The sequence below is a fragment of the Corvus brachyrhynchos genome, unplaced genomic scaffold (genome assembly GCF_000691975.1).
Source record: "Corvus brachyrhynchos isolate BGI_N302 unplaced genomic scaffold, ASM69197v1 scaffold44, whole genome shotgun sequence".
Classification (NCBI taxonomy): domain Eukaryota; kingdom Metazoa; phylum Chordata; class Aves; order Passeriformes; family Corvidae; genus Corvus; species Corvus brachyrhynchos.
The window spans coordinates 4,341,420-4,358,668 of NW_008238359.1; the positions used below are offsets into that span (position 1 = coordinate 4,341,420).

General features: G+C 41.2%; 1 long non-coding RNA gene across 1 annotated transcript in view; it reads right to left on the minus strand.

Annotated features, from left to right (window-relative positions):
- Positions 1–783: 783 nt before the first annotated feature.
- The window catches only part of LOC108447084, a 20,385-nt gene continuing 3,919 nt past the window's right edge, over positions 784–17,249 (minus strand). Inside the window, exons 2-3 of the long non-coding RNA XR_001862480.1 lie at positions 1,583–1,724; positions 784–888 (exon numbers count right to left, since the gene is read on the minus strand). This is a non-coding gene — a long non-coding RNA (uncharacterized LOC108447084). The remainder of the gene's footprint in view (positions 889–1,582; positions 1,725–17,249) is intronic.

Below are 17,249 nucleotides of genomic sequence, written 5' to 3' on the forward strand. Positions count from 1 at the left end.
AAGTAAACAAAAAATGGGTCTTAACCCATTTTTTAAAGCATTTTTTTCACCATTTAAGGTAGAATTTTCATTTCTATCAGTTGTTGCTACCCATTAACTCAAATTTCTGACACATATCCTGAAGAAAATCGTATCTGTTCAAGATCCCATGCCTTATATTTATTTTGCTGAAACTGCTGAAAAATTCTCTGGTCCAACAAAGGAGAAAGCTGGTTTCCAGATTTTTAAACAATAAACAACAATCAAACAAATTCCCAAACAGATAGATTGTGATGCCTCTAAAAATACACAAGTTAAACCATCTCTGTCTCAGATGCCAGGTTCCTGTACTGTTAAAACCACTGCAGTTTATCTTTCTACACTGCACCAGTGGGAGAAGATGAGTGGTGTTGTGTGTGTGTGTCAAATTCCCCCAAAACTGCAATCTTGTCTTCTTTATCTAGTAACTAGCCAGCTGAGGCCATGCTTGGCTGCTGCTGACATCAGTGATTCTGCTGAAGGAACTAAATAAACAGTTAAATGCCCAAAAGTGCTCACCCACGGCAAAACACCCCAACAGTCAGAATTACTTCAGCTTTACCACAGCAGAAACAGGGTCAGAGACTTTTCCCAGATCATTCTCATCCTGCTAATGATGAGTTCACTGAAGATGGCAGCCTCTGACTCTAAATTCAGAATAGAAATGAAACAGAGATCTAGACTCCCAAGGCTTTTTCAGACTGTGTTTGTCTTGTAGTGATGGTTTTCATATCTATACTCCACTCTGTTAAGACCATACCTGGAATACTGCATCCAGCCCTGGAGTCATCAGCGGAGGAAAGGCATGGACCTGTTGGAGCGGGTCAAGAGAAGGGCCACAAAAGTGATCAGAGGGCTGGAGTACATATCCTGTGAGGAAAGGCCGAGAGAAGAGGTTTTTTAGCCTGGAGAAGACAAGGCTTCAAAAAGACATTGCAGCCTTCCAGTGAAAAGGAGCTTATGAGAAAGATTGAGAGAGACTTTTTACAAGGGCATGTAGTGCAGCACAAGAAGAAATGGCTTTAAACTGAAGTAGGGCAGGTTTAGATTAGATATTAGGAAGAAATTCTTTACTGTGAGGGTGGTGTGACACTGGCACAGAGAAGAGGTAGATTCCCCATCCCTAGAAACATTCAAGGGACTGGCTGGATGGGACTCTGAGCAACTTGATCTAGTGGAAGATGCCCCTGCTCATGGCAGGGAGGTTGGAACGAGATGATCTTCAAAGGTCCCTTCCCACCCATTCTATGATTCCATGCTTCATGCTCCACCAGTACAGCCTGCTCCTCTAAAGCCACTTTGGAGCAATTTGTATCTACCACGGAGCTAAAAAGGCTTAAGAGCATTTTTATCAACCAAACTCCTTGTTTGTGAAGTAGAAAATGAAGTGGACCAGTTTGTTTTGGTTCCAGCTCCAGCAGGTACAGCTATTATTTGATCTTGTCGTGTTCTTTTCAAGCCTGGCCATGTCAAAGTGGTGGCTTTTTTTGTTGTTTATTTGCAAAGAGCCCTTTTGAATATATCCACTTCTTTATTTGTGTGTAGTTTCACAGTGTTCAAATACCTTAGTTTTTAATCCTTCTCTCACTGCAGCATGGGCAACTACAGAAAGCTAGCTTCACTGCTGGCATATCAAGCAGGAAGAGTCCACATCTGGGTCTGACTTCTTTTGATGACATTCAAGAAATTCCATTGCTCGAGGAGTTCTGCAAGGAAATGGAGACAAAACTCATCATTACATAATGCCTTTGTCTGGATGTCTCGGACCAGGGGACCTAGTCAGAAATACTGTCTTTGTTATACACAACATACTCAGAGCCCTTGAGCTCCACTGAATTTTGGACTGACAGGGGTGACACAGGTGCATGTCCTCTAAAAATCTCAAGCCCAAACGCAACTACAGCCAGTTTGGCCTCAATAATAGTATAAATTAAAGTAAGGTCAAAGGGACACCAGCTCTGCTGCTCATTACTCCAGCAATACAACCTTAGAAGCAAATTTCAAATTTGCCTTTAAAAGAGTATTTATAAAGAGCTTAATCTCGTTCAAGTGTTGTAAGAACATCTTGATAATAGCCTCTATACATTCTATAGGATGAAAACACCTGATTAAATACCTTACATAAACATGCTCTTAGCTTTGTGGTTTATCCATTGCAGTAGTAAAAAAAATGCTATGCAAAAATTCACTTTAAATATTTCATTAACCTTCTTAACTCTGACCCAGCATCATGATACATGCTGAGAAACTAACAATGTATTTTACATAGCAAATGTATGCCTCTGTCCCAGTAATTTCTGAGCACAGAATAAATAAATGTCGATTTTCCAGCTGTACCAGCTGAGGAAATTACAGACCCTCCTCAGTAAAACACTTAGCATCTTGTTAATTTGAATAGCTCTGAGGGAAAGCTTTAAGCAGAATAAATGACCCTTTCCCTTAACAAGAAGTAAAGGGCAGCAAATGAGCAAATTTGCATATGGAAAATACTTACTATTCACCCGCACTAAATGTTTCCTGTTCAAACCAGCAACAGAGAAGAAACTAATTCTCTATAATGTTTTATTGAGGACCTAGAAAGTTAATGGGAGAGGGAAGATACTACTCATGTTTACCTCAGGAAATAACCTAAGTCAGCGTTGATAATTCTGCTGAAGTGCTCCCAATTTCCATATTAAATAGGTTCTTATTTGCTTGCTTAAATCCACATCTAAATAAGACATGTCTGAGGAGACTTCAGGATTAATGCTGGTAGATTCTAATAATACAAACAAGTTTGCAGGGTCTTTTAAAACATCCATAGTAAGTATAAGGTCAAAGAATAACTTAGCCAAGATTTTAAAAGTGTCTGTGATTTTTGTTACTGCCCATTTAACCTGTGACAACTGAGAAAGGCTCAATTTCACAGAAGAGGAGCAAAGTTTTTCCAAAAACAGACTTTCTGAGATATTTTGTGGAGGCCACTCAGATATTAAAGATGTTAGTGCATTCAAGTCATCCGTATCTTTGGAAAATCTTAGCCACAAGGGAACTGGCTTCTGAACAGTGTTGCAAGCTGTATGAGATAACCAGCTTGGCTTTAGTTTTCTGGCTAGCTCATAATACAGCTCCTTCTGAAAACAAGCTATGAAAACACAGTTTGCTTGAAGTATTGCAAGAGGCTGTATCGTTAGGGAAGCAGAAAAATCTTATATTCCCCTCACTGCGTGACAAAATCCAACCGATAATGCTCAGATGTCCCCTTTAAGTGACCTAAGGGAAGCTGCCTCACCATTTTGGCAGCCATCCAGAGTGTGTATTTTGTATCCAAAGCTGGGGGGAAAAAAGCCCATAGAGGCAAATGATTTTGCAGGAAGACTGACACACAAAAGAAGCAGTCAGAGTATTTTTAACAGAAGCAAATGTTTCACACATTTTACCTTCAAAGGCCTGGCTGTGGCTCTTGTTTTGTTTCTTTTGTACTTGGCTAGATCCCAGTGCATGATTTGCAGAACATGATCTGCCTTTCCTGTACCTGTGGGTTTTTTGGTAGCTCAGGATTAACATCCATTGAAAAAAGCATTTTGGAGATCTCAAAGCAGCATATTCAACTGCACTCACCAAAATCTATGCTAACAAGATCAATAGCAGTGTGTGGGTTATACGACCCAGGGAATAGCTCATCTTGGGCACCTCATCAGTCACTGGAAAAGCCATAGGATTCCAACAGTGACTGCAGGTAGATATCAAATTTAATTGCAGCCAGAATTAAGTGTTTTAGGTTGGTGGGCTTTTGTTTAAACAGCTCTGTAAATGGCACAATACCAGCCCATTACAGCTACATATAGCTGTTTCACATGGAGAACTGCATGTAAAAAATACCATAAAGGAAACCTTATCACTCTCTACAACTGCCTGAAAGGAGGTTACAGTGAGGTGGGGGTGGGTCCCTTCTCCCAAGGTAGCAAGTGACAAGAGGATGTGGCCTCAAGTTGTGCCAGGGAAGGTTTAGATCGGATATTAGGATTTTTTTTTTTTAATATATCTAAAGGGTTAAAAAGACATATAGATGTGGCACTTGTGGACATGGCTTAGTGTTGGACTTGGCAGTGCTGGGTTAATGGGTGGACTCATTGACTTTTCCCACTTTAATGACTCTATGATTCTGTAAAAGTAAATTCTCTTCCTCTCAGCTGCTCAGGTTCTCTCCCCAGTGCATGTTGGCTGCCCTATTCCAGCGATGCACAGCAGCCACAAATCCACTGGGATGGCCAGTGTGACATGAAGAGCAAGCACAAGGCAGCAAGAATGTGCTGTCTGAAAGTCTGACTCAGAAAAAGAGGGCATATGTGCTTGTATAAGGGATGTGAAGAGAGTCCGTAGTTTGGTTTAAGTGCTGTGCATTTAAATATGCAGAGAAAGCATCTCTACACATTAACATGCAGAGTTGTGTAAGAAGTTGGAAATTCCACTATCACTACATCATCGCCATTCCATGTGTGTCAGCAGAAGCATCCCACTGCACTGGACAGACAGTATGGCCTTGGTGGGGAGAGAGGTGGAGAAGAATGAAGCTGTGAATGGATTGCAGAGACGAAGAAAATATCTTCATGTCATCCACACCTCTGATTTTTATTTGAGCATTGTCTTTATTCCCTCCCTGCATTCCACAAAAGCTTCATATTGTTGTGCTGCCAGCAAGGGAACTGTTCTACACTGACTATTCAGCCTAAATCACACAAGGCCTGACAGCTCCCCAAGGCCTTCCTATGTGACCCCGAACAGACAAACTCTTTAGGCCACTGTCCTTTCAGTGCAAGAGCATCGGCCATGAGGTGAAGCTAGAAGAGGCCATGTGTGAGACAAACAAGAGGAGATGGGTCTTCATTTAATGATTTGGCCACTGTCCCTTTTGTCCCTGTGTCTTAGGGACGGAGACCAGACCATGTCTGAAACACCATCAAAGCACTCCCTCAGAAACTAAGAAGGGATGAAAAAAGAAAGGAGGCAGACAAAAGGAGAAGCCAAAGGACTACAGGGAACAGTGACTGAAAAGTCGGAAAGAGATGGCAACAAATGTTTAAAAAATTAAAAGTAAGGAACTGCAGAGGGACAAAGAGCAGAGGACTCCCAACAGCTCTAACACTCTAGTAAACTGCTGGAACAGCAGTGTTTTTCTGTACAGGGGCAGAAGGACAAAAGAAAAAAATCCTCATAATTTTGGGGATCACTGAAGCTCAACCCTCCTGTTAACACAACTGGATGGCTTGGCCAGGGCCAAAAGGAGGTAGGTGAGGAGGTCCAACACTGTGGTGCAGTCTTAGTTGGAACAAAGGTAAATAAAAAGGTGAAGGGAAAAATGCAGCTGCCGGAAGAGATTCTGTGGGAGCAGAAAGAGAGAACACAGCTTGCCAAGCCTTATCTAAATGTGTGATAACCCTCATCTTGCAGAAAAGGCATAATTCTGTTTATGAGCTTCTCTACGAACATATTTCTGTAATAGAACCATAGAATAATAGTATGGTTTGTGTTGGAAGGGACCTTTGAAGAACCTCTAGTCCATGGGCAGAGGCATCTCCCACTAGACCAGGTTGCTAAAAGCCCCATCCAACCTGGCCTTGAACACTTCCAGAGATGGGGCATCCACAACCTCTCTGGGCAACCTGTGCCAGTGCCTCACCACACTTACTGTAAAAAAAATGCACTGCTGGAGTGGGATTGTTCCACTTTTTGTCCACAGTGATCAGAGAGATTAGATCAGAATATAAACTGAATGACTGGATACCAAGTTAAATAAAATCAGTGAAGAAAACAGGAAGACAAGAAGGAATATCACTCTCAGGACAGAACATTTGGGCTAATGACTGTCCTGGATATAGGAAGTGAAGGCACAGATCTACACTAATGATGTTTGGACTCTCCTTGCATGAGTTTTCAACAGAGCTTGACACTATTACCGGTGAAGTTCTGGGAGTTCTGAAAAGTCAGGAATCATGGCTGGGATCAGGGCTGTCTGTGCTGTATATGCCAGCAGGTTTTATTTTGCAAGTCTGAACACAAGAAACAAGATGAGACAGTAAACAGGGACACTTTAAAAGAAAATGGTAGGTTAAGGAGGGAACACCTATCTATCTTGTCATTGACATTTAGAACATATATATCACCCTGTTTTCTAAATCCCAAACAAATTTACAGAATTACAGAGTTCAGAGGAACTATATATTTCTCTCTGCTCCTCTGGAATGACAGTGGTAGGTCAACTGAGTCTGAAATAGATGTATAGAGGCATCTCCTACCTTTTCCAGAAATTGGAGCCCTTACTGAGACAGACAGCTGGATGGAGAAAGACCAGTTTGTGACATAAATTTAAGTGCAAGAACACAAAATTTTTACCATGTATCAGTTAGACACTTATTCAGTTGGTCTTTTAAGTATAGGAGTTCTTCATCTAACACAGAATTCATAATTCTCTTGGGGAATCCTATCCAGATCCCACAAGGAATGCATTGCCCTAAGGGGGGGGATGATACTTCTCTATCACTCTGACATTCCCAATAGGATATAAGTTAGAGGCCCTGTTTTGGCCCCCACCATACCTGGGTAGAATAACTTGTTCACTGGGAGTTACTGCAAATGCATTCCAAATTCTGCTTGATTGAATCAGTGCAATCTTCTCTTTCCTAATGGATTGGCCTTTCCCTCTGCAAGCCAGGAACAATTCAGCTGCAGCAGAAGCAGGGAGGGCTCACTGGTGTCACAGCAAACCTCCCACCATCCTGCTTTTCTTGGTGTTTGTTCCCAATTCTTTAACAGCAACTCCTTCTCTCAAGGTCCACTTCAGTTCAGTGAACTCTGAAGCCCTGTCACTTCTCACAGCCACCTCACTGCTCTTCTAAATACAGGCTCCTTATAAACTGTGTCTCTGCAGTGACAAACTGCAACCTTCAACTCAGACTGATGGAAAATTTATATCATCACAAAGTTCCCTCTTACATCTTTTTGTCATCTCCAGGACCTCCCAGAGACCTAATCTTCAAAGGTTGTGGCAGAACTGTTTTTAACAGGCTTCAAGGAATGGGAGGAGTTTGTCCCAGACCAGTCCCCACATCTTGACTTTCCTCTCCCATCTTCAGCCAGAATTTAATAAATTTGGCTCTTTTCCAAGAACAAAAACAAAGGAGAGACTATTGCTTTTACTCTCCATGTCTTGCTTTCTCTGTCAGTAAAGGAAGGGTAATAAAACACCTTTGCATGGCTCTGAGACTGATTGTGAGGGATAAATTAGTCTGTAATGTATCTGTAATTGCTCAAAATGCTATAACAAAAAGTGTGAACAGCATGTGGAAAGGAGAGCCAAAGTGATGCTGAGCTGAAGCCTTATAGAAAGAATCATTTTAAGAACAAGGGTGCTGTGTACTGAGCTCACTTCTAATGCTAATGAGAACTCTGTATTGAGAAAAGTGGGGAAAAGCCACCATGTCTGAGATGTGTGATCTGCATTGGCCTAAAGCTCTTCCTTTACTTGGAAGGAAAATAACTAATTGTGGAGGTGCAAGCAGTGCCTATCTGACATGACTTCTGAGATGTAAGCAGGTATCAGGATACCTGTTGTACTACTATTAAACAATACAAACTGTGCACTGGGGTCTATGACCAGATGTGAAAGAGTCTGTGGAACTATGGAAAGGACATTAAAAGAGGCACTATCAGCATCCCACATCTTAAAAAGCATGACTCATATTTCATTAACATGAAATTTGCTTAAAAATCTCACCATTTCCTGTAGGTAGCAATTATGGAGAGGGGTTCCCCTTCCACCTAATTTCTGAGCCCTGAATTCAGAAGTACTTTCTTTGCAGACCTGAACACTAGAAACCTTCCAAAGAAATAAACAAAAGTTGAATTTCTCACATAACTACTCAATTTCAGAAGCTGGGCTCTAATGTAAAATGCAAAGAATTAAAAATATTAACAACAGAGCTATCAGCTCGGCAAAGTATCCTCTGTTCTTGGCAAAGGCTTCCTACAGGTGACGAGTTTGAACTCTGGTCTGTCTGTGTCTCGCAAGGCACAGGAAGGAGCAGGTTGAGGGAAGGGCACCTGTCACAACATGAACCCTCAGGGGCAGCAAGGACTATTGCTAAGGTATAAAGGCTGCATCAATCTGCACTAATTTGCTGAGCAAGTGACTTCAGAAATGGATATGGCTTCTATCTGTCCTCACATTTTTTTGAGTCATTAGACAGCAAGGCTGTGGATCAGTTGCTTTTGTGCTACATGGAGAGCAGCACCCAGAAATAGGCTGAGGAGGGGAGACCCCCCCATCAGTATGAAAGTCAAAGAGCCACTTCCATAGTTGTGGTTTAAAGTACCTGCAGTCACATCTGGAGAGCAAAGCAGGATATGTATTCTCCTCCCCCTTCCTCCTCCTTTCCATGTGAAAGGTATGGCGCTATGATGTACTGTCCAAGGGCTAAGGTCATGTTTGCTTTGATCTGATAACAAATTGTATAATAATAGCTGGTTGGCATTCAAGGAAAAACCTGCTTGTTTTAACTTGTGGTTTATCATCAGAAGTGAAAACAAAGATTACTTCTTTTCAAGGACACACCAAATGAAGGACAATTTGCAGGAGACAAATTCCAGACAACTGTGCAGACACAACTTAATAAACTCCAGCTTTTAATATAGCTTCCAGCTACCTCTCGGACAGGAAATTCTGATAGTTGTGAGGTGGCATGGGCTTGAATCCCAGCAAGACCCAGTATCTCTTCTTACTTCTGCTACAAGTTTGCTTCTCAATGGCTTATTAGTTTCCAGAGGGAAACTGAAGAGCTTAAACTTACTTAAAATAAATTCCAGGGTATATCACCTTTGGCAAGCTTCTGTATGGAGATAATAGTGTTTACTCCTTAGCTTTATGAGGGTATTTGAGATGTTATTACAACTGTAGTACTTTGACCATGTAAATGCTACGTTGTCATAATATTCTCTCCTTCACTCTGTCTAAAACAGGACTTTGAGATTTATAGGTCTCTCAGTCATCCTTCTTTCCTGAGTGTCAAAGACATCAGGAAATCATGCTCGCCTGTGACAAAAGCTTATGAGTCAATATTAAATACAGCTGAGGTTTTGACTCCTTGTTATTACATCAGTAGGAGAACAGGTAATGTAGCTAGAAGCCATAGATCAAGGATGCATAATATATCACCTACTCTTTGGGTACCAATGGCACTCACAGAATCATCTTCTTGGAAAAGCTGGCCCTCTGACACTGCTGAGTATATTTCAGAGCCAATGTTATGAACAAACCACTATTTCCTCCTTTAGAGACAGATTTTTACTGCAAATAAATATGCTTTGAACTGTATCATCTTCAGAATTGTAACTCATGTTTTACTGCTTGGAATAAAAATGTTATTTTCAGCATTAATAACTTAACTAAGTCAAAGTGTTCATTTACCTTTTGACTACAAACTCTCTCCAGTGCCAGTATAGAACTCCTGTGAAACCCCTTATAGATGGTCAGACATTCTGATATATAAAACACTTCTTCAACAAAAAGGTTGCTTAGGAATCATGTCTTTTAAATGTTTCAACTCTTTCTCACTGTTTGAAACCCCCTAAAGCCTTAAATCTAGATCACTCTCTTTCTTCCTGAGCAGAAGTCCTGCTGCCTTTCTTAGGCATTTTGAAAGGCTGAATTCTCACAATTTCATTTAAGAATGGAGGAAAAAGCAGTGGAGTATTCTGTTTCACATTTGTGAAATACGTAAGTGAGATGTTTAGCCACTGGGGAGGGAGGAGGGCTGGCAGATAAATCACAGTGGAAATTCAGTAACTGTGTTTCTCTTTTAAAATAGGCTTGCCATAGTTTCAAAAGACATTATTTATAGAGCACCACACGCAGTAAGAGTTTAACAGGCAAGGCAGACAGAAGGTATCAGTCCAAAAGCATGGTTCAATATTCATTCACTGGACACCAAAGACCTATGGTTTTCATATCCCTGAACTCCCACTCTGAACATTCCCACCTCTCATTGCCTTTACTCTGCTGACAGACTTTGGAGCCACATCACAAATTGGAACAGGGAACTCTGATCCAACTGAAAAAGTAACACTGCAAAAAAGGCCTGATAAATACCAGCCATATTTTTCAGCCAGGTAAGTTCCCTGGTCAGATTCATCACCCAGCTGCACAAGCGCTGCATGAACAAGGGTGGTGCAGGAGGAAGGGGTGGCCATAGTGGGAGAAGAAGAGGAGGCCCACAGTGTCTGTTTAAGCAAACGGAGTGATTATTGAACTGCTCCTCTGGTGCCTTCACCCCAGTGGTTTGAGGACAGGCTTCACTTTGGACATGGTTAATCACTCTCTTCTCTAAATGGCACTATTCACAGCAAAGAAAGCCTAAGGTTGTCCCCTGTTCTTGTGATCTTTGTGGAAGCCTGGAGTCATGTTAGCCATGTGAGAATCTCAGCATCCCTTTGGAAAGGTCAGTTTAACTCGAATCCCTCCTGACTGTGGAGAAAAAAGGCATGGAAGTCAGAGCCTAACAACTCAAAATGTTGAAAGCAAAGAGAAGAATCTCAGTCCCATAACAGCAAAAATATAATGGCTCCATAGCCCTTGCTATGCCAAATGATATGACAGTGCTCAGATATCCTCTTTAAGTGACCTAAGGGAAGATGCCTCACCATTTTTGGATCATAGCTAGATATTTGCGTGTTCTGACCAGTGGAACTGTTTAATTACACAGAGTTGCTTCAACATGATGCTGTGCAAACTTCACTTTCAATCATCAAAGCTTGTTCTGTTCCTGTGCTACAGCAAATGCCCTTGCTGCTTCTTAAGGCTCAGAATCGTCAGCCTGAGACGACTCCTGAGACTTGTGTCCTGCATGGGATCAAAGTTCTGTCAAAAGCGCCTGTACTCATGGGAAATCCTCTTCATAATTAACATTTATGTAACGACTCCTTCATGGGCCAAACATATGTTTACATTCCTCCAGTCTGTTTTTTTAAGAGACAGTGCTGGCCAGATGTTTTTGCAAGAGCACTGGAATTAGGTCTTTGTTTTCAACTCTGCTCCATCTACCCATGCAATGTCTCTAAGTCTCTAAGGGGACAAATGCTCCCACAGATCCCTTTGTTTACCGAAGAACATGGATGCATTCTGCTTTTCCTGAGAGTTTGTATCAGAGAGAAGTGACAGAGAGCCTGAGGAGTGACTGAGTCATCCTACCTCCTCCTACCAAAGGAGTATGGGTTCGGTGTAGAAAAGAGATCTGAGGATCTTTGAGGAATGATGCCCAAAATCGTGCCTCACCCAAAGAGGTCACAGCTCTTTGGAGTGTGATGCAAAGTGAATCAGTGGCCCTGACTTGGGGAAACACAAGATTTCTGCCTCACCCTTTAATCTTTGGTTCCAGTTGTCTTTTGAGTAACTCCTCTTCTCATTGCAAGCTCCCCTTCAGACTGGCTCACAGCCCTGGGACTATCTAACTTAATTTTGGCTATAATCACAACCTTGCTCAGGACTACTACAACCTCATGAATGGTCAGAACCCCAGTTTTGAGAACTATTGCCTAAGGGTGCTCATGTTATACTGTGGTTTCTGAAGGGAAGTTTCTTAACAGGCAAACCATCTGTGCAAGGGAAACTCAGTCCTCTGAATGGATGAGCTGTACTTTCTAGGAAACAAAATGGTCTGGATTAGAGAAACACCAAAGGATGTGGTCTGTGAGGCAATTTAGAAAAGTTCTCCAGGTAGCTGTTTCTTCCAAAACCATGAAATGTTATACCTTGGAATGAGGCAGTCTTCATAACGAAACTCTTGAAGAAAAAAAAAAATTCTAAAGACAGAAGGCCACTAAAAGTAAATTTGGTATCTGTCTGCACATAGCCCTCTCATACAAGGGCCAGTGTTATTCCCAAGTTGAGCTGGGCTGTCTACTGAAAAGTGAATGGGGAGAGCAGTTGCCACATGAACTAATTTAATGAATATCCCCCTCACCTTACTAGTAGGAATTTAAAGTGCAATTTAAAACAGTAGAGCTTTGCAGGGAGGGTAGCAATGTCCCTCCTCAAGGAATTTCTCTGGATTCAGTCCTCACTGCCTCAGGAAAAATCAGTTTTACCTTTCTCTAACAGGACTGTTTTGAAAGCCGCATCTGATTTCATCAGAGGTTTTCTAATTGGGCTCTTCATAAGTTTTTCCTGAGAGTTTCTTTGCTTAAGGATGTGCATCTGAGGATGACAGAATTCTGCCCTAAAATTTCTACAAGAATGTATCTGCTTACTAGGATACTAAAATTCCGTCATACACAGTCAGGTACTACATCTAGTCTAGATTTTGTAAGCACTAATGATGTTTACTCAGTTGATGTTTGTTTCTGTCTAATAAAGAATTTATCCCCATCATAATATTATACCTCTAACCTCATCATAACCCATTTTATGCATTTTACGCAGACGGGCACATAGAAATTAAAAAGTGGTGGATTTTAACATCTTGACAATGGAAAATGTTCACTCCAGTTGAAACACCTTGAGATTTCATAAAAGATCTGGATTTCCAAATGAACAGAACTGTTCATAGGAGATGATGTTACTCTCTGCAAGTAAGAACACCAGGCCAAAGGAGCTCACTGATTTCAGCATGCAAGTAGTTTTCTTCGAAGTTTTCATGTCACTGATAATCACTTTCTCTAGATTTTGTTTCTTTCAGTAACCCACAACTTTAAAACTGTGCCCTTCCATTCTGTTAAAATATGTAGGCTAATCTCTGGTAAGACACCATATTTGATTTAGTTGAATATATTTTGGTAACATTTTAAGTTAGCACAGTTAGTTCATGTGCCAAGTATCACATTTTTTCATTCCCCACAAAATCAGGACAAACAGTATGTCTCCTGCTGTGTCCGAAGCCGAATTGGCTAAGTTTCAGCTATGTTAATTAAAGAATACAGCAATCCTATTTTTATCTGATTTTAAAATACTACAGATACACTGCTGGCAATTTCATTTGTTTTGATGCAAAATTACTTTAATGCAAAAAAAGTTCAGTAGTTTGTTTTATGCTATTCATTTTCACATCCATGCACAGATACCTGCTATAATGATGAGAGCTGTCAAACAAATAGAAGGACTTAACCACTTTCAGGATAAGGTTTAAGAATATAGATTTGGATAAACTTCGCTAAAGGGAATGTCATGGAACAGAGGAGGAGGTAAAAAGAGAATACCAATGAGAAGGTTTAAAGATTTTAATTGAACAAAACTTGCTGCAATTCCAAGAAGTTCTGGTTTTAAAAGAATGTTTCTAATGCTTCTGAAAACTTGGGTTAACTATTTTAAAAACTACTTACTAAATAAAAGTTTATTAGCATTAATCACTTCAGCCAATGGACCGTAAAATACTGTGGACCAAAAAAACCAATGATTGATATAATGTTTTAAGAGTAAAAGGGGTTTGTTAATTTGAAAATTAAAGGATTAAGATCAGGCAGGCACTAAATTTTCAGCACCAACTCCCTACTCTTCACCTACACAATTTATTTGTCTTCTGCATTAGTATTGCTGGCCATACTCATAGCTTAGAGGGACAAAACCTATTCTGTTTGAAGTTGGTGGGCATTTTGCCATAGATTCAACAGGAACAGAATTTGGCATCTGAAAGCGTACTGCCTTGTGATGAAATATGGACCTGCAAAGTATTTGATCTGTGGTTTTACCTGCCTACACTACTGCTTTCTTTACAACTGTTCTTAGTAAAATATTCTTTTAGCTATCTGATCTTACAGGTCAACAAGATGTTGCATAAAATACTTATCTTCTCTTTCTTCCAACTGCGTTATCTAATCTGAGTAAGTTCAATGCATCTGATACCCATTTTTGCTCTTTGTAATTCGCTGGATTTTTGGTTGTAAGGCTTAAAAAACACAGGTGCGCAGAATGTTCATCAGTATCTTGCTTTTGTAGTTCTTCCTAAGTTTCAGCGGCTGTTGCAATGCATAAAGTCTTCAGGAATGAACAGGCTCTCTTGAAGAATGTTAGAAATGAATACCAACACATGCAGGGCTACTGTTGGACTTGAGAATATCCCAGTGCAATTTGAGAGACTACAATACTTTTCTTTTGGATCATTATTCCTTCTTTACTCCTCTAGTAGCAAGCACTGCCAACATGTCTGGATTTCCATTGGAAAGGGATGCTGTATGAAAGGCAACGGCAGGCTTAACTGATTACTGAAAGCACATAGAAGTGGTCCAAATAGAAGAACTGGGTAGGTGGATGCATTAAATACACAAATCCTCTACTACTCTTTGCTCCTGGCTTCAGAAAAAAAGTGACCAGTAAAAACTGTGGTGATTTTGCAATCCATAGAAAGTGAATTTGTTGGCCTGCAGCCAGTTGCGACTGGAGAGAGCCACATCAAACAGCTTTCAACACAGCGGGTGACTTATGATCTAAAGTCACAGAAGTTTGTTGCCAGATTCACTTGTAGCTTTAAACCGATACGGATTTATTGGGAGGCTACCAAGGAAATTTTAGCCTTCTTGTAGCCACCATCCCACTCCACTAGTGCAGTGCTAGCAATTCCCTTGTTCCCAGCATATCATCTTATCCCCTCTCTGGCACCTCCACACTACCCACAAGCAGTGGGGAGTTGTGGAGAAAGCACAACCTGAGTTAGAACTGTGAGTACGTGTTCTCCTGCATTTGGCCCTCCACTGTGGGATCTCCTCAAGGCCATTGAGCTGTCAGAAAGGTGAGTGCCCGACACAGAGTTGTGAAGGGAGTGCTGTGGCCCTGACATTCACATCTGGCCTGCATCTCTCCCTGGTTTTGGTGGAGAAGACAAGCAAAACGTAATCCAATCACTTCTAGACAAGGCTCGTGGCTGAAGTACATTATCAAGACAAACCTGCTGTACCACTGCTACTAAGAAAGTATTGCTTTTTTGAGTTCTAAGAAATAAAACTAGGAAACACAGGGTGACAGGGAAGGTGAGAACATTCATTCCAATATTACTCGCAATTCTTTGCTTCTCAGATCCTGAAAAAGAAAGCAATTTTAAATTCCCATTAATTTTTTTATTCATTTCCTCAATTTTACTAAACAGAAAGCACTCATTTATATGCTTGTGTGTAGTAGAATGAATTAGGACAAATCCTCTATGGGTTTTAAGATTCAGAATAGCTTATACACCATCAGAATGTTAGGAGGCATTTAGTTAATGTTCTTTTCAGTGCAGTAGTTTGATTTAATCAGCATGAAGTCTGCCCACATGTAAATGCAGTCACTGACCCCTGAAGCACAGAGCCAAACACCGATAGCCTGACTCACTCCAGTGGGCAAGATTCAGATCTCACATAAAGACCAGGGAATAGGACCTACCCATACAAGGCTTGAAACCAACTCATTGGCATAAATGGATTTATTTGTTTGAGGAAGGAAACCAAGATTTACTTTTACTGCACAGACCTGATCATGAGAATACTTTTCACATGTAGGTTTTCTTCTGGGTGAGAAGCCCCATTCAAGTCAGCATTGGCAGGCCCCAGCTATTTACTCTCTATAGTTGGCATTGCCAGCATCAACATTTTTGTTTCAGCTCCACATCAAAATTCATGTGGGTGTAAAGCTTTCCCAGACACAGAGCATGAGCACATGAGCCTCAATATTAATGAGGGAATTGATTAAGCTCTGCTGCACGCATGTGTGTGCAAGAGTGTGAGCATAAGTACCAATTTTAGCTTGGCAGCAGGCTGAAGTGGCTGTTCCATTGATACCCTGCCTGTTTGTTTGCTTATATCTTTCCTTAAAAATATTCCTTTGGGGCTGAAGTGTGTTCAGCTTGCTTTTGGCTCAAAGGTGACTGAAAATGATAGGGGCTGCTTCCAAGTTACAGGAGCCCAAAAGGAATGCAGTTCCTCCTGCACTTGCCCTGCTGGCTTGGTGTTTGTGAACTGGCAGGGGAGTGAAATGAATGACAGCGCCCTCTCAGAGGTGCCCAGAGAAGGATTCTTATCAAATGCTGTTTCCTGCCAAGTCTCACAAACACTGCCAGCCTGCAATGATGGGGACAAGCATTTGGCAGCAAGGCCCTAGGTTTTCGACATCAAACTAGGGGGGAAGGGATGAGGACAAGTGTCACTAGCAGGGATGGGACCACTTATTTTCCTGTATGATAGATGGTCTCCAGAAATTTTGGGAAAGTGTATAGGTGCACTTACCATGCTGGTGAGGCTGTGTTATAAGGTTTGCTTTTCCTTGTTCAGTATCTGAGTGAGTTACTGTGAGAGTGCCTGCTGCCTAGAAAGGATGTGTGAAAAACCACAGTAGGAAAGAGCAGCAGCAGGAGTGCATTAGGAATATTTGCTGATGGACACTGCATGGCAAACGCAGAGGACAGCAGGCCTCTTGCTCTTCAGAGGTGTCAGTGCTTGACACATCCACTGGGAAGTGTGAACAAAATGTAAGGGAGCTTGTTTCCTTCCTCTCTCACACTCTAAGACATTTACTATGTGCATTTGTTGGCCAGGTGGGAATCCTGCTTATAGCATTAATGACACCATCAATCTTGCAGTGTGCAAGTTTCATGTCAGGACAAGGAGATAAAGGTGTTAGAACACACAACAGGATTCAGAAGCATCATATTTGTTTTCCACCTCTACTTAGATACTCACATGAAGCATGGAAGCTCCTACCCAGATATCATGCTCCTAAGTGAATAGAGTAAAATTAGTTCCCCTCCTGTGCAATGGTACTGACTCACTTTTCTCCCTTCCTACATGCATTTCTCATGTCAAAATTATGTTAGCTTTTGGGCAGCTGCTTTCTTTCTTGACAAAGTCAACCTCCTTTCAGGTAACAGCACTGCAAGGGACATTGATTACTAGATAACTGGAGCTGCATGAGAAGGTGACACAAGCTGCGAGCTTAGAATACTGTGTTTGAAGGAAGGAAGTTGGATATTTGACTTACAGAGAGAGGCACAAAAGAGGAAATGCAAAAGGAACAAAAGAAACATGAAAGCTGCCACTATTTCCAGAAAGAGGGAAGAGAATCAGGAAAGACATCTCTGATTCACTATGGACTTGAGGAAGTTGTCTTTGCAAGGAGTGAGCTGGAATAGATTTGAAGATAGATAGATTTGGAATAGATGTGAGGACAGTATGGAGCTCGAAGAAAAGCAGGTGATACAAGAGAAATGCACAGCAAGAGCTGAATGTTCCTGTTTCAGCAG